Source organism: Crinia signifera, chromosome 1 (assembly GCF_055691185.1).
Source record: "Crinia signifera chromosome 1, ASM5569118v1, whole genome shotgun sequence".
In the NCBI taxonomy this organism is placed as follows: domain Eukaryota; kingdom Metazoa; phylum Chordata; class Amphibia; order Anura; family Myobatrachidae; genus Crinia; species Crinia signifera.
This window is the reverse complement of record NC_139217.1, coordinates 198,716,073-198,743,821: the sequence shown is the minus strand read 5'-3', so window position 1 is coordinate 198,743,821 and position 27,749 is coordinate 198,716,073. Positions and strand designations below refer to the sequence as shown.

The window sequence follows — 27,749 nt, the reverse complement described above, 5'->3', positions numbered from 1 at the left end:
GCCCCCTCCTCTTTCCCATGTGTTCTTCTGACCCCCTCTCCCTAGGCCACTATCCCTAAAAAAAAAGAAGAGCACAGGGACGATGGAAGGTGCTTGACCATGCTAAATACATTTGTCAACAAATCTCTTTATAAAGGAGCTCTTCAAATAAAATTTAAATATTGGACTACCATTATAGCAAAATGGAAAGCAAATATAGGTTGTGTTACACAAATTCAAAACTGCTCCAGTGAGAAAATATATATTTAAGACCATTATATACAGTAAGGGCCGGTACTTGTGTATTATCACGGCACCCCCCGATATTTAGTCGCACGATTTTTGAAATCTAAATTGCAGTGTAAAAATAATGCAGCCAGTATTTACCCTGCACAGAAACAAAATAACTCACACAAATCTAACTCTCTCTATGCATGTTACATTTGCCCCACCTGAAGTGCACATGGTTTTGCCCATTTTGAGAACAAATTTGTACTGCGATCAGATCTGAATAAGGCCCTATGTATGACTAGTTTTATCACAAGAATTGATAATCTTGTGTTTATTTATTTAGGATTTTTTTGTGCGCGAATGCATGAACTATACACTTTTCTTTTGTGTCAATATAGCCTTCTAATTATTGACTGAAGATATCTTTATGTAAGGAAGCGATGTGTGTTGTGTAAGCTATACAAGCACCGATACAGTAGCCCATGCTGTCTGCATAGCACAGGATTAGTCTGCTCACCGTGGTATCTGTAGTACTGCATGGTTGGTACTTCACATCTGGGTCAAACATGATTTCCTCCTTTCCTTTGTAATATAATGTGCCGTTTCTTCTTAGTGTAACTAGAGAGGGACATAAATAAATAAAAAATTATATTACATTGTCCAAAATATTAAGAAACATTAGTCAAGTGAGAATATAGGATTTGTACAGTATGCTGTTGTCCATTTTCAGCAGAGTGTGCTGGAGGTTTCCTTATACCCCTTTCACATCGCACTTTTAAAACGGTATATTGCCGTTTTTTTCCCTTTTTAAAACGTTTAAGGGTGCACTGTGAATGCACCACAGGCAATTTACCGTTTTAAATTAACTGGCATTTCGAACCGTGTAAAAAGCAGAGTCCTACACGGTTCCTTGCCGTTTTTTGTGCAATGTGAATGTGTACAGTTTGTCTGAAACGGTATTTCAGGCAAACAACACAAGCACAAGCACAATCCCACTGCTATACAATAGGTGCGCGCCAGTGGTGTCCAGGTGTGCACCACTGGCGCAGCACCTCTACGGGACACCCCCGTGACCACCTTCTGTCCCCTCATTGTCCCCCCCCCCTGTACCTGTGCTCCGGCGATCGGTACGCCGGAGCTTCTCTGACCCGCCCGCCAGCCAGCCCAGCCCGTCCGACAGCCTGTCACTCATTTTACAGTGACGTCGGCGGCAGGCTCGGGTATGGTCGGCCAGGCTCGGGGGGACTCGGAGTCCTTCCGAGCAGCGAACATCCCCCAGCCTGCCGCCGACGTCACTGCTAAATATCGGGGAGAGAAAACTCGGGGAGAGAGGCAGCAAGGAAGCTCCGGCGTACTAACGCCGGAGCGGAGGCGAGGGGGGCGGGCTGCTTCTGGCTTTCTGTGGTGGGTTTTGCTGGGGCAGGATAAACCTGCCCTGGTAGGTTTGTCCTGCCCCAGTAAAACCCACCACTCAAGGGGTTAAAGGACGCCTGTACCCCAAATTCTTAGCACAGGCAAAAGGCACACATAGCACTTGAAACGTGTTCTGGATGAAACGTTTCAAGTGCTATGTGAATGACACGTAACCGGTATTTAAAACGGTAATCTGGGTCACTGTTAAGGCTCTGACCCGTTTTAATTACCGTTTTAAAATACCGGTTTTTAAACCGTGTCTGCGATGTGAAAGGGGTATTATTAGGTTCACTCTGACTAAAAGGTTTATTTTATTTAATAACAAGAGGAACTAATAAATGTAATCCCAGACAGAACTGTACATAAAAAAAATTAACTGCAATAGGATAAAATACTAAAATTTAATTTCACAATTGCAAAATGGTTGTCAACTTAATGTCTCCGGATGTCATCCCAAGTTCCTGTAGTGGCATTGTGCTGCTAATGCAAAAAGCGATTTCCAACTCGTACAGAGGCCTTTCACACCAGTTCATCTGTGAAGACAATTACACCAACAGTATTTGAAAACTGTAAAAAAGCAGGGTCCTACCTGTTTCAGACCCGTTTTCTTTGCCGTCTGAACGGGTCTGAAACGGTATTAAGGACCCAGCCAATATTGAGCACAAGCTGGTCCCGCTCTGTGCATATCTAATGAGCAGGACCCAGCGCAGTGAATATTTAATGAGTGGGTCCCCGCCCCATGCATATGGAAAGACTGTAAGACATGTATATGTCTGGGCAGCACAAACTCACAGGTCTGGACACTGTGCACTCCATCAGGGCCCACTGACGGCTGGTGTGGTGATGGGGAGCTGAGAGGGATTATGTAGATTTGGTCTAGTTCTGTATTGGTTATTAGGCAGGGGCAGAGCTTTAGGCTAGTCTCTTAGTTTAGTTTTTTGGAAGCTTCTGCCTCTTTCCAGTTTGATTGTTGGAGGGTTAAGTGAGCTATTGCTGACTACTCTTCATATATCTGTGTGGCTTGATTAATATTCACTTTGCTTTCATTTCTCTCTCACTTCTATTGCTTTCTTATATCTTTCCTTTTTTCTGTCTCTATTTTTCTATCCTTTACTGAGGTCATTTGTTATGTCCGCTAGGCCCAGACACGTTGCGGGTGTCCCTGCTAGATTTAGTAAGGAGATGTCTGGTGTAGAAGGGTCTTTGGGCATGTCAGGGGTAGTGGGAGTTAGAGGCAGGGAACGGCCTCCGAGCCGAGGTTGGGCGAGGGGGACTTCTTCCTCCCCTGCTAGGCCCACCATAAGAGCAGGCCGCGGACGCGGGCCTGCAATGGAGGCAGGTATATTAGTCTCACCAAGTCCTGCAGCCAGTCGCCAGATCAGGCCGCTAACCTGTGACGGCTGTAGTCAATAGCCAGTCGACAGGGTGCCAGGGGGAGCGGGCATATACCTGTTGGTCTGCCTTCTTCTCTCTCTCTCCTCCGTCAGTCGCCAGAGCAGGCCACGGATGCGGACCTGTAATGGCGGCACAAGCCACAGAGAGTGGTCAAATGGAGTTGGATTCGCGTCAGAGTAGAAGAGGAAATGAGGGTAGTAGTGAGGCACCAGCAGCTAGGCAGGTTGTTAAATCCCCTATTTTGTCTCCTGTCAGCCAAAATCAGAGGAGCGATAGTGTAATGGCGCATGCGCAACATTTTGAAAGCAGGATTTTCCCTGGTGTTATGCCAGTGGATGATGTTAGAGATCCTTGAGTAGCGGCTTGTAATAGGCACCAGCGTGTAGCGCGCAGGCGCATGGACGTGGCTGCTGGTCAGGCCCACTTCAGGAATGATCCTGGTCAGCAAAACCCTGCACCCTCTAATGCGAGATCGCGAAGGTATATGCGCCGTCATCCGGCACGGAGGCTATTGGAAAGATCAGGGGGTTCAGGATACAGACTTGGATCCTCTTGTTCCTACAAGCGATAGTATGGGCATGCGCAGGGAGGGCATTTCCTATGCAGGTTAGAGGTAATGCTGTAAATAGTGCCGTAAATAGTGGGCTGAATGCATCGGCCATTTCAACCATTTGCGAAACCGTAGTTCAAGCTGTAGTTTCTCTGCTAACCACCGGCCCAGGTGGGCAGGGTAATGCCAATAGTACAAAGCAAGGGTCAGAACGTTTAGCCAGAGCTATTACTCAGGCTATGCAGCCAGTTTTATCTTACAGTATCTGCAGGGTCTAACACAGAGGTACCTTCAGGCAGCTTGGCTATGGATAATGTTTGTCTGTAGATGCTATTGATTCTGTGTCCACAGAAGGCTCAGTAGTCAATGAAATGGAAAGGGGTGCAAGTGGCAGTAGGGGAGGCAGAGCGGGTCCACTGCCCCACCTGCGTCGAGAGATGAAGTTCCTCTGCGCGGCAGTGGAAGGTTATCCAGAGCTTCATCACGGCCTAGGGCTGAGCCAAGTGCTGAATGTTGTGGTTCTGGCGAGTCTTCATTGGATCCCGATTTTGAATTGGAGACTAGCTCCAGTTCAAGTAAGTCACTGTCTAGCAGCACTAGATCTACTGATGGTTCTGATTGTGGGAGAAAGAAGTCACATAAGAAAAAGTCTACAAAGAGAAGGTGTAAGGGAACTGACTCTTACTTGGCGTCGACATCCTCGGAGGATATGTCCACATCTGATCGGGGTGTTCACAGGCCTAAAAAGAGGAAAAGGCCAAGGAAAGATTCTTCGGAGTCGGAGCATTCAAGGGTATCAGAGGAATCTGACATGGTTCATTGTTCAAATACGGCAGTGAAATGGGGTCTACGTCCTAGGGTTAGGATAAGGAAGGGGAGCTATGTCAATATCTTCGCTCTCACAAGCGATGATAAAAAAGCATTGTTGTCCGCCCGGAAAAGGGACCTGTGCAGGAAAATGCATTCCGATCCTATAACAATTGGACCAGATGTATGCTGATTTTTGCTGCAGCATATTTGGAAACAAGGCCTGATGAGCATATGAATTTGGTTTGTTACCAGTTCCTATTTCATCACTGGTTTACTAAATATAGAGGTTTCGCATGGCGTACCTATGATGAAGAGTTTCACAGGAAACATGGACGAGATGTTTTTGACTTTTGCAGAAAAGACGTAGAGCTTTTTTTGATGTGACGCCATCGGCTGGTGCTTCATCAGAGTGGTTGACCTCCAAGCATGCTTCAAGATCCTCTAATGATAAGGGTCAGAACATGCGTTTCCATGCAAATAAGCAAAATCATGGAAAATGCTTCGCTTTTAATAACCCAGACGTTTTGAAACAAAAAATTCAGAACAAAGTTGATCTGGGTAGGATGGCTGGCCCTTTTTCTGAGCCACCAATTCCAAATTTGGTTATATCACCAATAGGGGTAGTACCTAAGAAGGTACCTGGTAAGTTCAGGCTCATTCAGCATTTGTCTTGTCCTCAGGGAGCCTCTGTCAATGACGCTATCGCTGATGAGTATTGTAGTGTCATCTATAGTTCTTTCGACTCAGCAATTGATACCATCAGATCATACGGACACGGTGCCTTGCTGTGCATGTTGAATCCGCCTTTCGGCTTCTCCCTCTGCATTTGTTTATACGGGTATTCAATTAAGAAATAGTATTTACATAGATACGTGCTTGCTCCATATCTTGCGCTTATTTTCAGACTTTTAGCACTTTTTTGCAATGGTGCATGCAAGAATTTGCTATGGAAGCCGGTTTGACGCATTATTTGGACGATTTTCTTTTGATGTGTCCTCCAGATTTCAATCGATGCAAGTCATTCCTAGCGAAATCATTTTTGCTAATGGAATCATTTGGGGTCCCTATAGCTAGGGATAAAACTTAAGGTCCCACAGTTTCCTTGGTCTACTTGGGGATTGAAATCGATACTAATGCCGGTTTATGCAGATTGCCTGAGGACAAGGTGTCTCGTCTTCATGACTAGATACTTATGGCCTTAGGTGCGGGTAAATTGACACTTAAACAGGCTCAATCTTTATTGGAAAGGTGGTTGATTGCGCTAGGATTCAAGATATTATAACAAATTAGTTTCGAGTGGTCAGGAATGTAAAAGAAAAACAAATTTTAATCATAAAATATTGAGACAATTAAAAAGCATGTATTCAGTAAAAAAAGCAACATTCAGATCGATAGTCACCCTTTGTGTCAGAGCCGCGGACACTCAGCGCCGGGGGCTGGTGCCGGAGGGCTTCACACAGCACTTCTACCCGGCACCTCCGAGCATCCGTGCGTCACTTCCGCCCGGCGGAGTGACGCGGCTTCTGCCCGACAGGGAGACACTGACAGGAACCCTCTGCATTCCCCTGCAGCCGCTCAGCGGTTGCCGGGCAACAGGAGACGCCGAGGGAAGCGCGCTCGGCCACCTGACCATAATTAGGAGCCGGGGGCCAGTTCACTGAGGCGTCTGTTCATTTGCTGCTCCATCCCTTTTAAGGGATGGCTGCAGGCAAGATGGCGCCGGTTATAGCTTCTCTTCAGCTATCCTGGTTATGTCCTCAGCACCTAGATCCTGTCTTCCAGAGCCACTGGTTGCAGTCCTGGTTCCTTGCCTCAGTTTGCCCTGCTCCCCCTTCAGGGGTCACGTAAGTGCTCCTCTGGAGCTTGGTTCTTGTTGTTATTTCCCATCATTGGCAGACTGCCTAAGCATTTTGGTTATTATATTTCTGGCTGCCCAGCCATTCCTTTGTTTAGGGTTAGGTCCCTGCATTCTCTATTAGCCCTGCTGGTCTCCGTTAGCAGTGGGGCTGATTCAGGATTTTTGTGTATTCTCTCCCTCCTCGGCAGCCCTCGTTAGGTAGGGTATTATTTCTGTTACTCCTCTAGTCGTTTTGGGGAATTTGTGGTGTGTGTTTTTCTGTCCTGTGTTGTGGTGGTTCCCCGTATCATTCCACCTGTGTCTGTGACTGGGTCGCATTCCCGTCTTTGGCCTAGTGCCGGCAGACAGGGTGTCTTCTCCAGTTAGGCCCAGTACTCAGATTACCTCTTGAGCATACCTCTGACGATCGCTAGCCCTTTGTCCCCACATAAGACCTAGCTCCATCGGGGTTAGAGCGGGCTTAACTCGCTCCTTCAAAACGCGGCGGCCACAGGTGAACACTAGCGCTCGCAGGGGCTTGACATCTGCCAGAGGTACTCAACTGAGTGAGTGTAGGGTTCGCTCTGGCCGTCTTACCGGCGGTCATGCCTACGGGCTCACGCCTGACATTGTACCCAGCCTATGGTCATAACACTTTGCTTTCCAAGATGCCAGATAGGTAGGAGTTTCCAAGATGGATTGTATCTACCTGAGTTTCCATTCCCAACATCTGGAGTACAAATTTATAATTCAATTCTGGACTCACATACAATCCATCTTGGAAAACTCCTACCTATCTGGCATCTTGGAAAGCAAAGGGCGACTATCGATCTGAATGTCGCTTTTTTACTGAATACATGCTTTTTAAATGTCTCAATATTTTATGATTAAAATGGTTTTTCTTTTACACACCTGACCACTCAAAACTAATTTGTTGTAATATCTTTATTGAATCCTAGCGTAATCAACCACCTTTCCTTTTATTATACATTGTATTGGGGCGCACTCCCCCTTTTTCTAGATTGCTGCTCTAGTCAAGCACACTCAAACCAAAGCGCCTTAAGTAGATATAGTTTTTATATTTTTATAGCTCTTCCTTTTTTTAGTCAATCTTTATTGGGCCTGTAATGCTAACCATTACACCATCCATGAGATTTGGTTTGTAGGTCATTCCTACGTTTATTGAATGTCCATGTATGTGTCGGCATCATCCATCAGGGACTACCCTGAGTTAAGATTTTTAGGGCGGATCGTTGTTGGAGGTCTGATCAGGCCTTATTTTTGGATCTGCTAAGATCTTCTGTTGATACTTGGGGATATCCCTTGTTTTTAAAAATTCATGTAGGGGGCAACGACCTTACAGTTAGGACTCTTCTTGTCATTAGATCATCCGGCCTTATTGCAACATTTCTTGGTCCGACATCATTCCTCGTCAGGTGTGGAGGGATGCCATTAATCCAGGGGCGATTGATGTAGTTCGCCGGAGGCCATATAGTCCTGCTGTGGCCGTTTCAGAATGTTTTTTTGTCTTCGGTTTATTTAGTTTACGAATTTTCTTTTGCAGAGTTGCTTTTTGATATTTAGGAGTATTGACCGACGCGGTATCACCATTCCATGTGGACCCATAATACGTGCTATACGGTCAAGTTTGTGGAAAATTTAATTTTCTTGGGGACCTATGGTCCAATGTTTTTCCCCTTAGGAGTTTTGAGCGTTGAGCTCAGCTCCTGCGAGTTGATACATGGCTGGGGACTGACAGTGGAATGAGTCCACCCATGTAAAGTGGGGAGTTGCCCACTTTGGTGCTTAATTTTATTTTAAATTGTATTTTTATATTTTATTAATATATTTTTGAGCTATTTTAAAACCGTTCTTCTCCCTGCCACCTTAGCCTAAGGAAAGTACCTTTTTCTTAATTTTTTTTAGTTAGATTTAAATAGGCCTTCCTCTCTAAAAAGTAGTAGTAGTAGTAGTAGTAGTAGTAGTAGTAGTAAATAAAAAGCCATCTCCATTTCACCACATTTCAGTTGTCCGTGTCTTCATTTTAGATAAGTGGGTGTGAATGGTGTGTGGTGTAGCTGACTGTGTGACGTTTGTGAACTGGACCCGCTCATTACATATGCAGGGGGTGGGGACCCGCTCAAATATTCACTGCGCTGGGTCCCACTCTATATGCACAAAGCGGGACCTCAGTGGCAGTGCTCAACATGCGAGTCCCAGGCAGGCCCGCCATTAGCAGAAGGTCAGGTTCACTCCCACTTTCTGAGGTTCTGAGAGCACTGACCTGCCTGAGAGAGCTGTCCTGCTGGAGCTCAGCAGCTGACATGTAAGGCAGCGTCCTGCTCTGTTCTGTCTGGTAAACTCAGCAGCCCAGACTCCAGCTGCTGTACTGGGGGCCAGCAGCAGCCACTCTCATTGTATGTGCACCAGGCATAAATAACTAGTGTGTGCACCAGGTCACTTTCTGCTGAGTAGTGTGCACAGTGACTGGGAGCACCCTGCCCCCCACTCCAGGATAGATATTGCGAAGAGCGCTACTCACAGGAGGGAGGGGGAAATGCACCAGTGTAAAAGCGCAGGAGCGTCACTCCTGGTGGTGGAGCAGCTCAGACTGGAGTGGACGCATCAGAGCGGGTAATGCTGCTTTCACACCGCAAAACCTGCTTAGACCTGGTGTAATACCGGGTAACATATGTGGTCTGAAAGGGGCATAACCTTCTTTGACACGTTTTAAGAAACGTTTTAAATAACGGGTCGCAGCAGGTTTTGCTGTGTGAAAGCAGCATGAGAGGAAAAAAAAAAACCACAGTAAACCTGCCCAATAAAAAAAATAAGAAAACTAAAAAAACTGTTACATAGCCAGTTCAAGTTTTTAATAGAGAGCAAAAATTATTAAGCAGCATCATAGTTTTATTTTAATTAATTAATTAATGCAATTACAATTAATAAGGAGGAAGTCAGAAAAATGTCAGCCAGGAACTATCCGTTAGTCACTTTACAATTAGCCAGTCATTCACATAATAATTATCCAAGAAGCAGTAAATGACATTAACAGAATAATGTAAAAGGAATGTGTAATGTAAGTAAAAAGGACAGCCCAGGTTTCTCAGCATTCATTGAATTATGTAAAACTGTTGCGTGCGAAAGAGGAACAAAGACAAGTGACAAGATCACGGTGTGGCAGGTTGCATGCAAACTACACAAGCCACTGTTACCAAACAGGTAATGTGTGCATATACATATCAGTAGCACAGACTACCTACCAGGGTGGTGCTTTGTGAACTCATGTGACCTTTCCAACAGTCTTGTTTTATAAGCAAGTGCAGCATATAAAAGGAATGTAGCGTCATGTTACACTAGCTACATAACACAAATGTTACATCAGATTAAAGTGCAAGCTACAATGGATTTTAAACTGCAAAGTGGCAAAAATCTACACTAGGTTTAAATCTTCTTCACAATTTTTAATATTTACATATCAGTATCCTAAATCGACACCAAGAAGATATATAGATGAATAAGTAAAACCGTGTAATAGAATATGAAGAAAAAGTTGTTCACAGTAATACAGGTTGAGTATCCCTTATCCCAAATGCTCAGGATTATTCCGTATTTCATAATATTTTTATATTTCAATGATGTATCTTGCATTTATGTTGTACAAACACATGGAATGCACAAATATATTGTATAACCTGAGGACAGGAGAAATAAACCTGAGCCAGACAAGTGAACACTTATCCAGGTGACCAATTGTATGGGCTATCCACTTGAATACCAGAATTTATTACCCCAAAACAACTCATACTACCAGAGCCTGGGCCATTTCGGGCCAGTTATCAACCGATTGAGACAGCAGCATAGGCTGGGTGCCCTTCTTATTCGGCTTAGAGGAAAGAATCACACACACTTTCCACCCTGTTTGTAGTTTTACCACAACATTATTCTATAAAGCTGATACCCCTGAGGAAGCCCCTTGTTGGGCGAAATGCGTTGTGTGAAAACAGCACGTTTTGTCTAAAAAGACTTTTTAATAAAGAGAATAACACCAAGTTATGGACATTGTTTAATATGTTATGGACTAAAGTTGAGAAGTCCGCCATTCCACACATATATATATATATATATATATATATATATATATAAACAGTAGTATGAAACAAATAGAGGCACTCCAGCGGTCTTGGTGAAAAAGCAAAAGTTTACTGTGAAACAGACGTTTCGGGGATATACACACCCCTTCTTCAAGTGTACAATAACAAAAGTAAAATGTGCAGTGGCGTACCTTTATACCGTGAGCATGAAGAGTATCCTTCTCCTGTGTGGCCGTCCCTTCGGCGTCTGACGCGGCTTCCGGTCGCGTCACTGGGAGGAGAGACGTCCTGTCGGCTGCTGGCGTCTATTACCTAGCAACCAGGAGACGCGTCCGGGCTGTCATGGCAACTGGGGGCTGGACAAACTGCAGAGATAGGAAAACAATAATCAATCCAACAAACTGTGATAGAAAATGTACAATAAAACAACCTGAGTTCTAGCTTCATGTGGGAAGTATACTAGTGCACCGGTCCCTTAGTTGTGACATTGTGGGCTGGGAAGCATCGGTGCTGTGAACTACTCAATGTGCCGAGAGGCACAAACGTGAGGACAAGTCCGTGCTGGCGCACACATAGGTCGCAGGAGGGGAGGGAAAGAAAGAATATGTGTGTCCACTCTAGTTGCAGGGTGAACGCAGGGTGAAGAATAGAAACAGTGTCGTCCTGCGGGTATTTCTGTCTTGTGTATAACGGCGTTCCTGCAACGTCATGTGGGATACAGTGACTAAAGAAATGCAGTTCTATTGCCATTCTCAACTCCTGTTATGGGGGGTCTGTTTGCCAAAACTGGCCATCTGAATACTTGCTGTGTCTATGCATACATTTCGGGGAATGGGATCCGTCCCGTTACTCTTCATTGTACAGAGTAGCAGTGGGTGGAAGGAATCAGATAAAGATGTTGAATGGCATTCTTTCATTGAGGCTGTTCGGACTGCTGGTATTCAGCAGATAAATCCACTTCGCTTCTTTGCGTAGTAGGGCACCTGCTCTATCCCCCCCTCTCAGGCTTAGGGGTACCTGGTCGATGACGATATGTTTGAGCTCATGCAGTTTGTGGCCCTTCTCAGAGAAATGTCTCGCCACCGGCTGGTCCGATTGTTTGCCCTCTAGGGCTGCTTTTATTGCGGACCTGTGGAGAGCCATTCTCTCTCTGACCGTCCTAACGGTCTTGCCGATGTATTTCAGGTTGCACGGACACAGTATCATGTACACGGCATGTGTGGACAGACACCCTAGAATATGGCGTATTTTATATGTTTTGTCTCCTGATGCATTGGCAAATTCCTTCGTTACTATCATGTGGGAGCAGGTTGTACATTTGGGGCATTTGTAGCACCCTGGGGTTTTGGAGAGGAATGTGCCACTGGGTGTCTTCATGGCGGAGATATCGGCATGTACCACAAAGTCCTTGATGTTCTTGCCTCTGGTGTGGCACACCATGGGCCTGAGGTTTTTAAAGGATTGTAGATGGCGATTCGTGGACACTATGTACAACCTGCTCCCACATGATAGTAACGAAGGAATTTGCCAATGCATCAGGAGACAAAACATATAAAATACGCCATATTCTAGGGTGTCTGTCCACACATGCCGTGTACATGATACTGTGTCCGTGCAACCTGAAATACATCGGCAAGACCGTTAGGACGGTCAGAGAGAGAATGGCTCTCCACAGGTCCGCAATAAAAGCAGCCCTAGAGGGCAAACAATCGGACCAGCCGGTGGCGAGACATTTCTCTGAGAAGGGCCACAAACTGCATGAGCTCAAACATATCATCATTGACCAGGTAACCCTAAGCCTGAGAGGGGGGGATAGAGCAGGTGCCCTACTACGCAAAGAAGCGAAGTGGATTTATCTGCTGAATACCAGCAGTCCGAACGGCCTCAATGAAAGAATGCCATTCAACATCTTTATCTGATTCCTTCCACCCACTGCTACTCTGTACAATGAAGAGTAACGGGACGGATCCCATTCCCCGAAATGTATGCATAGACACAGCAAGTATTCAGATGGCCAGTTTTGGCAAACAGACCCCCCATAACAGGAGTTGAGAATGGCAATAGAACTGCATTTCTTTAGTCACTGTATCCCACATGACGTTGCAGGAACGCCGTTATACACAAGACAGAAATACCCGCAGGACGACACTGTTTCTATTCTTCACCCTGCGTTCACCCTGCAACTAGAGTGGACACACATATTCTTTCTTTCCCTCCCCTCCTGCGACCTATGTGTGCGCCAGCACGGACTTGTCCTCACGTTTGTGCCTCTCGGCACATTGAGTAGTTCACAGCACCGATGCTTCCCAGCCCACAATGTCACAACTAAGGGACCGGTGCACTAGTATACTTCCCACATGAAGCTAGAACTCAGGTTGTTTTATTGTACATTTTCTATCACAGTTTGTTGGATTGATTATTGTTTTCCTATCTCCGCAGTTTGTCCAGCCCCCGGTTGCCATGACAGCCCGGACGCGTCTCCTGGTTGCTAGGTAATAGACGCCAGCAGCCGACAGGACGTCTCTCCTCCCAGTGACGCGACCGGAAGCCGCGTCAGACGCCGAAGGGACGGCCACACAGGAGAAGGATACTCTTCATGCTCACGGTATAAAGGTACGCCACTGCACATTTTACTTTTGTTATTGTACACTTGAAGGGGTGTGTATATCCCCGAAACGTCTGTTTCACAGTAAACTTTTGCTTTTTCACCAAGACCGCTGGAGTGCCTCTATTTGTTTCATACTACTGTTTATCTATTGGGATTGGAAGGCACCCGCGGCAGCTGCAAACAGCCACTCGTGGAGTGCCAGGCTGAATACGCACACACATATATATATATATATATATATATATATATATATATATATATATATATTTATACATACATACATACACATACATACACACACACATACATATTCACACACATACACACAAATACAGGGACTCAACACTCACCATAATGAACTAACTCACCTTAGTATACAATTAATCAAATAAATAATGGGGTTTTAGTTAAAAAAACACATGTCCACTTTAGCTATGATGTGTCAGCAGTTGGCAGGCTCTTGAGAGACTATTGTTAGTGTAGGACTTGCAGTGAAATGGGGTCCCTTGGCGATGGGCTGAAAGCTTAAATGCATTGATCAATTCATGAACTAAAACCCCACTATTTATTTGATTAATTGTATACTAAGGTGAGTTAGTTCGTTATGGAGAGTGTTGAGTCCCTGTATTTGTATTTATTACAGCATGTGGTCACAGGCCACTTCACCCCAACCTGGGAATGGTGAGTGCTGTATATCATGCAGTGAGTTGAGGCAGAACCTTTCCTGGGATACTCACGTACATGCTGGAGTTTTGAATATATAAATTATATGTAAAGTACAGTAATAAGGGGTTTGGGCTTAAACAGGGGGATTACATTGGCTTATCAGTTTTCAGAGCTTGTCTGGCTTGCTTGAAAAGTTTTCAGGGAATGCTTGAAGGTTTCCATATTAGAGAATTGAGGGCGACACCCACAAAGTTCCTGTAAGCGAGACTGGATGCAGGTAATGAGTATGGTTGAGAGATGAAAATCTCGCACTGCAAATGGATTGAATTTGAAGGTACATTGAGAGAAGAGATGCACATTGGCCAAGTCTTGTTGATTGCAGTTCGTTAATACTGGATTATGTAAAATACAGGGAACCAATGTAGTGACAAAGTGAAGCAGCAGCAGTAGAAACTTTTTCTTGATTACAAGGAGATAATTAGTGTATAGTATGATCACACGTAAAACAATCATATAATGAATGCAATGAAAGTGGATTAAAGAACTCAAAAATTTGAACTTGGGGCCTAATTTAGACCTGATCGCAAATTTGCAGATGACCGCGAGTACATAGCCGCTGCCAAAAAGAAAACCTGTCCTGTGCAAATCTGCAAGCGATTCCTGAATGGATAGCGATCCACTATTTATCTGCAAATTCATGCACCATCAAATGATTTTCCCATTCTGTGCAAATGTGAGATTCTGTAGTCTGATCATTCCACAACTGCAACATATACAGGCGGATCGAAGCCAGAGTGGACGTCACACACACTCTCTTAAAAATGCCTATGTACGTCTGACACTCTTAGAAAAATAGCATGTGCCCACAAACCAACAGCAACTTTCTATCCATTAAATTGTAACGTGATTTTGATTAGATATTTAAACTATTTCTGTCGTAAACTATTTTAGCTCGTACAGAAGTGCTCCAAGCACTTGCAGTCATTTCATAATAAGACGGATTGCTAATTCACACAATAGTGATCAGGTCTAAATAACCCCCTTCGACCATATCATCAAAATCGAAATATGCAAAGCGAAACCACAACTCCATCATTAGGGCGTGATGCTCTAACATCTGTCGCCACACATCGCCGGCTCCCGCATTCATAATAATCACATATGCACTAACATATGCAATTACATATGCAATTATTAACTCAAAGGGACAGCTCTTGTGATAAGAGCTGTCTTTACGATGCGGCTCCGACGCTGGACTGCCAGGTCTGAGACCTGGGAGTACCTCTGCGCATGCGCAGTGACAACACTGGCCGAGGGGCATACTGGGAGGGATCCATGATGAATCCCTCACATATCGCTGTGAAGAGAAGCCCATAGGCTTCTATAGGGTATCAAAATCTTTTTCTGGTGATACTCCCTGCAGTGGTACCCCGGTGGAGGGGCTTTAATGCATGTGAAAATGCGGTACAAAACCCCAAAAACTGTGTTTTTACAGCATTTTCTCTTTTGTGAATCCTGCCCTTAAGGCCCATACACACTGAGCAAATTTGATCTGAAAGTCGCTCAAAACAGCAGATTTGAGCGGCTTTCAGCAAAACAACGCAGTCCTCCCCCCTCCGTCGGCACCGGGCAGGGGGAAAGCTGCTCAGTGTGTATGCACTGAGCGGCTTTCCAAGCAAAGATGATAGTCATCATTGCTGTCCATACATGCTGGGCAAGTCGCCCAGTGTGTATGGACCTTTACTCCTTTTATATTTGCAATTTTACATTTATTTTTATCAATAAACCAGGGGTTCCCAAACTTTTCTGAATCACGGCGCCCTAGAGCATCAAAATATTTTCAAGGCACCCTTAGGCCAAATGCTTCTTATCAAGAAATTCAGAAAGAAAATATTAAATGAAGTGCATTGTGTTTATATGTCAGTTATCTGGTGAGGGACAGGATTTGCTTTTGTTTGTCCACATATATTATGATTGGCAGCCACAAGCACTGGTTTTGCCTGGTACATTGACTACAAATAATATGAATTGATCCTAGTCCACCAACCCAAGGCACCCATGCAAGTGTCCTGAGGCACCCCAAGTTGCCTAAGCACACAGTTTGGGAACCACTGCCATAGACTCATAGGTGGAAATTTACTAAAGGAAATATGAAAAAAAAAAAAGGTGTATTTGTATCCAGAAATACACTTATTTTTGACATTTACTATTCCGAAAATACAGCAATTCGTATTCGTATTGATGTGCTATCAATACGAAAAGCCGTATTTTCGGGATAGTAAATGTCAAAAATAAGTGTATTTCTGGATACAAATACACCTATTTTTTACAAATTACCTTTAGTAAATTTCCCCCATAGTAGACTACGACAGGGGAAAAAAAAAGGGATTATCCTATTTTTTCCACCATGAATAAATTTACACTACATGTAACGGTTTGTGCTGACTTAGTACAGACACATACATGAGGACAGCTCTAAAATCACAGTCTAATGGAAGGAAGAACTTTTCAACAAAGAATCTCTTGCGTGCGAGTAAGCTTTTACAATGACACTTGTTTTTGAACTCTATGAATTTTATTAAGTAGTTTGTTGCACTCTTGTTTCACAGGTGTGTCACACAGGCTAAATAAATCCAGTATTACATTAGTTAGGCTATTCCAGATGTCTGTGCAAATCACAATTAATTATTTAAATGGAATAGTATCAGGATCCTGTCACGTGGGATGCTGGTGAACAAAAGAAAGCTGGTCAGAACCCGGACACCTTTTAGATAAGAGTACTAACTCCCCACAGCCCAATGCCTGGTACACACCAGGACGACTAGGGCCCAATCCTCTCAATCCAATCCTCTCAATCTAGATCCAATTCCGACCAATTGGATGTAGATTGTGTGGTGATTGGGCCCTTTTCTGTCCTGGTGTGGACAGATACCGATCCGATGCGCGGTCCCGCTGCAGGTAGGATCTGAATAACGACCATACTGCCGGGTGCGGTCGCCATTGGATCGGACCCGCTCACGGTGCACATCGTGAGCGGGTCGTGCCCCCCCGCATCATCGTGAGCGGGTCTGAAGAAACACTGACGACCCGCTCACAATGTGCATCGTGAGCGGGTCGTCGTGGTGTGTACCCTACATAACTTTAACCACCAACCCACAGCATAACACTAACTTTCTCTCTGCTGCCAAAACATCCCCTCCCCTGCAACTTTACCCTACCCGGAATACCTACAGTATGATAGTCTTCTGACCAGTGCTGGGTTTCCGGTGTCAGTATTCCGACTTCTGACATCCTGACCGTAAGTATGCTTCCGGTTTAGGCAAGCCAAAGCAACACACTGGAGCCATAACTAAGGATGTGCAAGCACTGCCATCACCCAGTGTGCAAGGTCCCGAGGGCAGCTACAACGCTATGAAAATTCACCTATATTTGGCTTGCAGAGGGCACTGAGCAACACCCTGCAGCCAATTTGTTTTTTTTAATGGAGTCTGGGATTTTGGGATTTATATGTGAAAAGTACAATGCTGCAGTAACAATATACTTATAGTGTGTACACACGGTGCGATATGGCTTCCGATGTTGCCGATATAGTGAATATCGGAAGCCATATCACATGCTAATTGTGTGCTTTTTTAGGGCGTGCGACCCCGATGCGCGCTCCCGTGTGAGTGGAAATCGGCCGTCAAATAAAGAGGGCAGCCAAGACTATATAGTGCAGATCTGCACTATATAGTCAAAATTGTTCCTCTGCAGCATGCCGAGTCCCGATACAATCTGATCATATCGATACTCGCATAGCACGGCATATCTACTGTGTGTACACACCATTACTCTGCCATGTCTTGCTCCACTGCACAAGTGTTGGCTTTTTTTTTCTTTTTTTTAATTGTCCAATCTTTATATAAATCCATTGTTATATCTGCAACTTTATGCAAATGCCACTACAAAGCCCTTCTCTGGTGTACAGGGGTTGGCTACCAGTCCAAGGTTGGCTCCAAATTCAAAAAGGGTAGCCATAGAACAGGACTGGCCCAACCATGTCAGATATGCGGTGTAGTTCTGTGACGTGCTGCATGGTGCTATGCTGTGAGGAATTCTGAGTAGAGATGAGTGATGTGATGTGCTGGGCTGTAATGAGTGAGGGGTGCTGTAATAAAAGATTAAAGGGATGAAAACAGAAGAAAGAAAGAAAGAAAGAAAGAAAGAAAGAAAGAATCTGGCCCGAAGGAGGAAGTTGAGTGCTGCAGTGGTGGAAAGGAAAAGAGCTAAACAAAACTCATCACTACAGTCTCACCCAGCGCCACAGTACAAATCTTTAGTCCTCTTTACTTACTTTTGTGACCCCTCCTAGACTACCGGGGTTTTAGGACCAGTAGGCAGTCAGGCCTAGGTGCCTGTTAGGTGGGCAGAGTGCCCCATTGTGGTATAGTTCCCAGATGTCTAGATTGACCCCAAAAAATGTCGACTGTCAATAGATCAACATTGACAAAAGGTCAAAATGAGTTTTTCATGTTCTCAAGGTCGGCACCTGAGTACATGGCCCCTCAATAAGTGTAGCTCATACTCCTGCATGGCTCTCCTGAAAATTCCCATATCCCCACAGCCACACATTGTCAATAGCAGTGGTTCTCAACCTAGGTCCTCCACAGTGCATGTTTTCCAGGTCACCTGGCAGGTGCACTGGTGCACTCATTTACTGACACATTTTAAAAGATCACAGTTGGATTCTGTGTGGAGACCTGCAAAACGTGCACTGTTGGGGTCCTTGAGGACCGAGGTTGAGAATCACTGGTCTATAGGACCATATCTAGAGGCCCATCCTAGCTAGATTCTACTCTGTCCCATTCCTATTTACGGTTTATAAACCATCAGCTTTTTGGGCACCCTTATAAATCATTTGGAACTAAAGTGTGAATTATTAGATAGAGTGTGTTTATATAGACAGTCAATAGATTGACACCAGAAGGGTGATATGCAATAGGTCGACAGGGTCAAAAGTTCGACATGAAAACAGTAAGCACATGAAAAGGGTGACGAGTTGTTTTTTTATTGGGGTCAAATTCGACACAGACCCCCAATTAGTGTAGTGTGTACCCTCAAATGGTTTGCAATGCTCGCCATGCTTCGGCCCTGGTTTCTCGCTTTGCTTCGCTTGGCACACGTTACTCTTCTCAATTATAGTCCACGTGGATGTTTTTATTTATTTTTAACGAAAAAACAAAAATGAAGAAATAAAAATTATGAAAACTCATGTCGACCTTTTAAATGTGTCCTTCTCATGTTGGCCTTTTGACCAACTCGAAATATTCACCCTGTAGACCTATTGACTGTCTATCTAGACATTATAGATGTATCAACCGGAACCACTAATGGTTATCCAGATTTCAAAACATGTTTAATTCCTTACTTGTTCCAGTTTTGTAATAAGCATTAAGTTAGTTTAAAAACAAAAAACTATTTTGTAGAGTGCACAGTCTGATAATTGTTTATGGAGGATACAGTCATTCCAATGCACCCATTAAACTCTGCACTTATACAAGATGCCCCTTGTAATAAAAAAAAATAATGTGTCAATATGGTCTTATATAATATACCATTTTTGTCATTTATCCATGAAGGCCTACTTTAGGTCGGACTTATTAAAGCAACATAGTGATCCATGTAGGTAGCATTATGTTCTAATTTAAAAACCTGGCCAGCAGGGTCAAGAGTTCTATTCTCGGCATGATTCATTAGTAGATTTTCATATGATGCCAACCTTGTTATTGCTGCTGTATCCCATGCTCACAGCTTGTTGCATTAAATCCGGAACATTAAATGTTCTTTCCTGATCTACAAAGCAGCAAGGTTATTTAAGCTATGTGGTCATTAGGCTGACAGTGTCTAGGTTGACAGTCAATAGGTCGACCACTTTTGGTCAACAGGCATTAGGTCGATATGGTCAAAACGTCACCATGAAAAAGGTTGACATGAGTTTTTCATGTTTTTTTTTTTTTTTTAAACCGACTTGTTCATGCTTTACCATCCCAGAGGGCATAGAGGGAGAATATAATAGTGTGCTGACAGACAAAAAAAGTCACGTCAACCCTTTGACCATGTCTGCCTAATGCAAGACCTTTTCTGTTGACCTTCTGCCTGTTGACCAATAGATGATGCTCCAGTGTGAAGCACAGGTAGGCCTCCATTGTTATATCCATATAAATGATATACAGCAGGGATCGCCAACCCGTCGCTCGCGAGCGACGGGTAGCTCTCCGGGTGTTATGCGGTAGCTCGCAGCGTCACTGCGGCAGGAGGTCAAATGCGCAAGATAGTGGCCTCCTGCCGGCGTGTATTGGTTCCTCGCTTGGAGGCAGGAGGTCAGAAAGTGACTTCCTGCCGCTCCACGATCGTGCGGCGTGAGGTGACTTCCCAGCAGGAGATTACACGCCTTCACCCCCATGACGTTGCCGCCACCACCTCCCGTAGCTGGTAACTGTCACTTTGCTTTTTTTTTTAAAACTCTGCAGTGCGCATTTGCCTGTGACTCCCATCCGCATACAGCTTTCACTGCTGTATAATGGGCATCATGTGTCGGACATATGTATAATGGGCATCATGTTTGGGGCATATGTACAATGGGAATCATGTGTGGGGCATATGTACAATGGGCATCATGTGTGGGGCATATGTATAATGGGCATCATGTGTGGGGCATATGTATAATGGGCATCATGTGTGGGGCATATGTATAATGTGGCATCACGTGGGGCATATGTATAATGGGCATATGTAGAATGGGCATCATGTGTGTGGCATATGTATAATGGGCATCATGTGTGTGGCATATGTATAATGGAGCATCATGTGTGTGGCATATGTTTATTGGAGCATCACGGTGTGTGGCATATGTATAATGGGCATCACGGTGTGTGGCATATGTTTAATGGAGCATCACTGTGTGGGGCATATGTACAATGGGCATCATGTGTGGGGCATATGTATAATGGGCATCATGTGTGGGGCATATGTACAGTGGGCATCATGTGTGGGGCATATGTATAATGGGCATCATGTGTTGGGCATATGTATAATGGGCATCATGTGTGGGGCATATGTATAATGGGGCATCACGTTGTGGGGCATATGTATAATGGGCATATGTAGAATGGGCATCATGTGTGTGGCATATGTATAATGGGCATCATGTGTGTGGCATATGTATAATGGAGCATCATGTGTGTGGCATATGTTTAATGGAGCATCACGGTGTGTGGCATATGTATAATGGGCATCACGGTGTGTGGCATATGTTTAATGGAGCATCACGGTGTGGCATATGTTTAATGCAGCGTCACGCTGTGGGACGTTTGCATAATGGAGCGTCACCACTGTGGGGCATATGTATTGTATAATGGATATATGTATAATGGGCATCATGTGTGTGGCATATGTATAATGAGCATCCAGGTGTGGGGCATATGTATAATGGAGCATCACGGTGCGGGGCATATTTATAATGGGCATCACAGTATGCGGCATAGGTATAATGGGCATCACGGACTACACTATTGGGGTCGTGTATCTGGCACTGTACTATTGGGGGCATATGTGTATCACACCTCCATTTTCCATGGCCGCACCCCATGTGGCTACAACTCTTAGAGAGCTGACCATGCCCTCATATTGGAAAAAATGGGGGATGTAGCCTCGCAGGAGTTCCACGGTAGTAGGTGAACCCTCAAATTTTGGGTCTCCTCTCCTCTGCCTCGTGTTGGGGAGGTATGTTTGTCACATATTGGACATAGCAGTGTGTGGCATATTGTCTCTGGGGCATTGCAGTGTGTGGCATAAGGTGTCAGGGGCATTACGGTGTGTTGTTTTTTTTGGATATTATGCAGATTTTTTTTTTTAATTTTAATTTAGTAGCTCTTCGGGCGGTTTATTTTGTCGCGAGTAGCTCCAGCCCCGAAAAAGGTTGGAGACCACTGATATACAGCATTTAAAATCCTTTGTGCCTTTTACATGGCCAGAGACTCGATTAGACTCGAACAGTCCCACTTTAGATTCCAGTCATAGGGGCAGATTTAATTATCTGCAAGATTTTTTTTTTCAGAATTAAAAGCACTATTGCACACAATTTCCAACAAAAGTGGCTATGTTTTCGACAATCAATTGAGAAAAAAAAGTCTAGTAATTCTAGCTGTCAATAGTTACATTAGACACGGAGGAAATGGGTAAATCTGTCAGTATCTTAAAAAAAAAAATGTATATTGGATTTCATTTCATTGGGAAAATAAAAATATTTTGGGGCCTTAAAGAGGTTTCAATTGTCTAATTTTTCATTTTTATTTTAACAGAAACCTGCCCCACATCATTTAATCCATAATTCTGCACTTTTCAGAATATCAACCAAAAATGACATTTAATTATTAGCCAAATTAAGCTCGCCCAATCAATCATTAGGGTTGTCTCAGGGGTACTGAACCAAAGGCCTGATTCAGACCAAATTGCTCATCTGTGAATTTGCAGCCCAATTATCAAATGGCTGCGCATGTGCATGGTCCGCAGTGCACATGCGCAAGCTGTCCTTGTGCTCACAAGTTGATCGACAGGCACCGGAAGTTTGGAGGACGGAACGCCATAATTTTATCGTAGTGCATTCGAAAACACAGGTGTTGCCCGTGAATTGGCAGGGAGGGTCACTGACGTCAGCAGTATAAGAAATACCTTGCTCCAGGCTGCATGCCTTTAATTCGGACCATAATATAAAGTTACAGAAGAGAGCCCCTGGTCTACAACAGTAAAATGGCTCCAAAGATGATATATCAGCTTTTTGGTGAGAGCTTATTTAGCATAACCTATAAACAAATTGTGGGACATTCAATCCAGAATGACAGTTACTAGAATAGCAAAATTAAATAACACGACACAATAAACATTGTAATAAAGAAAACATAGAAATGAAAATTGGATTATAGAAAAACGTGCAATATGAATCCGTTATAAAGGTGTTCCAATATATCACCCAGAATGTGGTGGGGTTTCCGATCAAGGTAGTCTCATCTATTTGGGCACCCACAAATCTACCTTGGCAAACCTACATAACAGTAGATGTTCAGAAGAGAAGTCTACCACAGCAGGAGTTGTTACTGAAAGAGTGTTGCTGGCGGTAGCATTTTACCCCAAAAAAAGGCACCGCCGCATCCACGCCAGTGTTCGCGGCAAAAGCTTGATATCACAAACTATAACATCAGTTAGTGGCCAGACTCTGGTAGAAAGTTGGTTCTCACAAACACCACAGGTATCAAACAAATGCAAAGGATATCTGCTTCAATATGACAAGGAGTCTTGCTCCATATAAAGCAGTTAAAAGGGGGATAATTTCAGACTATTAAAGATGGGTTAGCGAGAGTTGGTAAAATGCGGCCATACTAGATGCTCCGCCTACCGGAAGTCGGTATTTTTAATATTTTTTTAATATCTCCCCTATGGGAGTTCAGTGACGGCGGCGGCACCAGCGCTGCAGAAATTGACAGAAGAATGTCTAACATGCTATTTTTCCAGAGATCTGTGCACGCGGAGTGGAGTCTGAGCACTCTACTGCTCAGTCCATACTGTGCTACGCTACTCCAGGAAGAGAGGAGGGGACCTGTATGGAGGAGGCAGCATGCTGGCCTCCTCCTCTCTTAAAAGGTCCTTGTTCCCTACAGTTAAGGCCCATACACACTTGCCGACTTTGAGCTGAAAGTAGCAAGTTTGAGCGGCTTTCAGCTCCAAGCCGCCCATTGTGTATGCCCAGCGATAAGCGTTGCTGCACACTCCCGCATCATCGCCATTCATTTGCTGTTATTACCAGCAGATGAGCGGCATTGAGGATGGCTTTGTATAGCGTTGCACTATGCAAAGCCATCCTCACCTACCGCTAACGGCGCTGGGCAGGGGGAAAGTTGTTCAGTGTGTATGCACTGAGCGGCTTTTCCCCCAGCGATGATACCGATCATCGCTGTCCACACACGCTGGGCAAAGTCACCCAGTGTGTATGGACCTTAAATGAGCTCCAGCTTTATATAATGCTTTAGATTTTCCAAATATTTTGTTACTAACAGTATATTACAAATCAGCATTGGGGAAATCGAAGTTAGAAGAGTCAAAGAAGGTCGCTGTGGGTCACTGCAGATATCAGCTATTTCCTGTCACTATTTTTAGTACAGTGAGAGCAGATAGTATTTACTTCTGTAGAAGTTAGGAGCACAGTAGTAACTTATTAGGCTAATATGAAAAGGGTGAGGCGTACAGAGGTCCAAAGTGCACCTCTTGTATAATACAGATTTAACCATTTATAATCACATAACTATAAAGCATGATGCAACTCCTAGCGTTTTATCTGGACATTCATCTTAATAACTGCAATAATTTTCACCATCAAACTCAATGCTTTTATTGCATATGTACTGTCAGTTTTATAATTGCACAGTTGCATCCATACATATGAAAGTCCTGTCTGAGTTACATTCATTGATCATACACCATTACGTTACGTTAAATCCATTCGCAGCCTTGCGCGCGGGGGCAAAATCATTTGGTCGCAGACCACTGAATTATTTCTACAGCGCTTGGACACCTACAGTAAGACACCTTTCTGGTGTCTTAGATCTGCGGGCTCCTGTACAAGAAGAAGGTGGACAGCTGACATCAGCTGCCTGCCCCCCGCACCAGCGTCACTGGTAAATTTCCATGGGAACTCCCAGCATTTTCACGGGACCGCCCATGAAACGCTGGGCTTTCCCATAGGCACGACCATGGATGGAAAATCAATTTGCCGTGTCTACTTGCACACAGAGGCTGAACATGCATGAATGCGTATGTGCAGTCTCTAAAAATCGTACTCCTGTGCGAACACACAGTGGAGCAACGGAACTTGAATCCCACTGTATCTATTTGCATTTTTGCTCCCTCTAGTTATCTACTACTAACTATGTCCATGTTTTCTTCAACTCCCCTCATTTACTCATTGTCTACCTAATCCTACATCTACACTCTTCCTCCACCTGTCAGAGGCCAGATAAATATTGGTGTGTGTGCCCCCCCCCCTTCCCCACAAAACACACACACACAGATTATCCCCTTATATAAATATATGCATGCATGTGTGTATGTTATGTATTTTAAGTTTAAAATAAAGACTGTTCTCCACATCTCTTGTGCAGCTAAGCACCAAATAGCTCGCAATCTCAATATAATATAATTGGCTCGCAATCTCAATATAATTGGCTTTCAATTAACTGATGTAAATTTGCAGGGAAGGAGAGGTGCCCCTTGGGAGCAAGAGCCTGGAGGCAGATGACTTCATTGCCTCCTATATCACATCCAAATAGGACTCCATACGTCAGGACACTGCATCCCAACAGATCCTCTACAACCCCTACCGTCCTTCCCCTAACCACCCTTCCCCACCCATTTCACCAACTGTAAACCTTTTCCCATGTATCTGGAGATTAAGTAATGGCCCTCACACCCATACCCCCCCCTCCCCCAACCACCTCTCTTTTAGACCCTATCCCCTCCCACTTTCTCCACTATCTCTCTCCTTCATTTTCCCACCTTGCGCACCTCCTCAGTCTCTTTCTGACACTGTCCCCTTTGCCTTCAGGCATGCCCTTGACTCCCCCACTCTCACCATCCCATATTCTACCTTTTGACTCCAAATTCCTTGACCGCACAGTCTATAACTGCCTTACTTTCCTCTCACTCCCTGCTTGATCTATTCCAGTCTGGCTTTAGTCTTCTCCACTCCAATGAAACTGCCCTCACAAAAGTCTGCAATAATCTTAATGCGATCAAATCTAAGGGCCACTACACTCTGCTGTTTTGACATTGTAGACCACCCCTCTCCTTTTCCAAATCCTTCACTCCTTACATTTGCCTGATACTGCCCTATCCTGGCTATTCTCCTACCTCTCTGACCACTCCTTTTCTTATCTCGTCATGACTCCAGCTCCCCTGTAATTCCACTGACAGTAGGTGTCCCCCAAGGCTCAGTTCTTGGTCTTCTTCTTTTCACTTTCTATACATCCTCTCTAGGTAAGCTCAATCTTCCAATATCACTCTATGCCAGTGGTTCCCAAACTGTGTTCCTATGAACCCTGGTGTGCCTCAGGACACTTGCAGGGGTGCCTTGGATTGGTGGTCTAAGAAAAATCCATAATAGTTATGGGCAAAGCAATAACGAAATATGTGGTCAAACAAAAGTAAATCTGGTTTCTTACCACATACTTGATCCTAAAGATGACAAACTCAATTTACTTAATTTAATACTTTTTCTAAATTTATCAACAAGAAACTTTTGACCTATTAGAGCACTATATATAGGATCAGGGCTGTAACAGTTACTTGTATGTGTCACATGCAACTATGCTTTCAAATTGACCTGCGGGGGGGGGGGGGGGGGGGAGGAGAGACACAGATGCTGTTGCCAATTAACTCTTAAGGCTCATAACCCCATGCTCATATGATATTTGGCCATATGACTGAAGTTTGTATAGAGTGCAATCTATGCAGTAAAAAAGGTTGTATTTATGTCTGCCTGAATTGAGATAGATCAAGAAAAACACCAAACTTTCTAACCAAGGCACCAGGGTGCTACGGGTGCCTTGGTTGCACCACATGCAAATACATGATGTGGGAGCAAATTATAAACATCCACACACAGATAGATTATTGAACATTAAACAGGTACTCAGCTGTAACAGTAGCTTCATAATATATATCATCGTTTGCCTGTGCAACCTATGTTATATTGGTCAAACTACAAGAACCATGAAAGGATGGATGGCTCTCCATCGCTCATCCATAAAGCAGGCCTTGGAGGGAAAATACAAGAGCAATTGGTAGCAGAGAAGGAACATCCCTTATCAGCGTTGAAGTACATGGCCATAGACCAAGTCCCTGCTTCCATCAAGAGGAAGCAGGCAAAAAAAAAACTACAACTGGAGACGCAGAAGATTCACGTACTTCATACTATACCGCCGACTGGCTTAAAACAAAAACAAAAAGTGACATGGAACATTTTTTGAACTCTTTGAATATTTTTTTTTACCCCAAAAAATTTTGATAAAAAAAAAAAAAAAAACACCGTTTTCTATTGTCAAAACATTTTTTTTTCTAAGATGCTTTTTATTTTTTCATTATTATGTATGACTTTAAAGCATGGTTCTCAGTGACACATACAAGTAACTGTTAAAGCCATGATCCTATATAGTACTCTAATTGCGCCTATTAAGTTTATATTATATATTAATAACTTTTTACGTTTTTAAGGGTTCATGATCCATCACCAACACACTCACTTTGTTTTACACGAATAATTCTTTATTCTCTTAATTTCAAATCACAATCATGTGTTTTCAGTGCCTACAGCTATCGTAACGGCGTCCCCTCGGCAATGGAGTCAGAGAGAGGATTACCCTGTAGCCGTGCATACTTCCTCAGAATAACGCTGAGGACATCCGGCAGTTACCAGGGCAACCAAACACCAGCTTCAGACATGACTCGAAGAGATCTCCGCCCCTTCAACACGAAAGCACCCGGAGCGGGACACCCAGAAGCAGTGGGCGGCAAGCTGTGGGCGCGTGTTTTCCCTGTCACTCCTTTTTCCCTTATTTAAGGTAAGATGTTTGCACTGTTTGTTTGTTTGTAGCTCACCTTAAAAAAGAGGCACCAAGTCACAAAACATCCGGCACCATATGCGATTATGTTTGATCTTTTTACACCAAAAACCTGTGAGCGCCGGTGATTTCTTAAAAAAAAAAAAATCAAATCAATAAAAAAAAAAAATTATATATATATATATATATATATATATATATATATATATATATATATATATATATATATATATATATATATATATATATACACACACACACACACACACACAGGTTGAGTATCCCGTATCCGTTATCCGAATTATTCCGAAAACCATACATTCCAGAAAGTGAAAAAAAAAATTTTTTTTTGCTAAAAACTCACTGGTGACATTTATAACAGCACCACTGGTGACATGATATGTAACTGGCACTATGGCCCTTATTCTGATCGGTGCGGCCGGATCCGAATATGCGGCCAGCACCGTGCGTCCTAAACCCCGCCTTCCATACGGATCGCCAACTCCGTCCGTACGCGGTA

The 27,749-nt window shown here is 43.9% G+C and overlaps 1 long non-coding RNA gene across 1 annotated transcript in view; it reads right to left on the bottom strand.

The window, feature by feature from the left end:
- Positions 1 to 726: 726 nt before the first annotated feature.
- Positions 727 to 27,749, bottom strand: part of LOC146026992 (uncharacterized) — an 89,347-nt gene continuing 62,324 nt past the window's right edge. The window contains exon 3 of the long non-coding RNA XR_014454616.1: positions 727 to 828. This is a non-coding gene — a long non-coding RNA (uncharacterized LOC146026992). The remainder of the gene's footprint in view (positions 829 to 27,749) is intronic.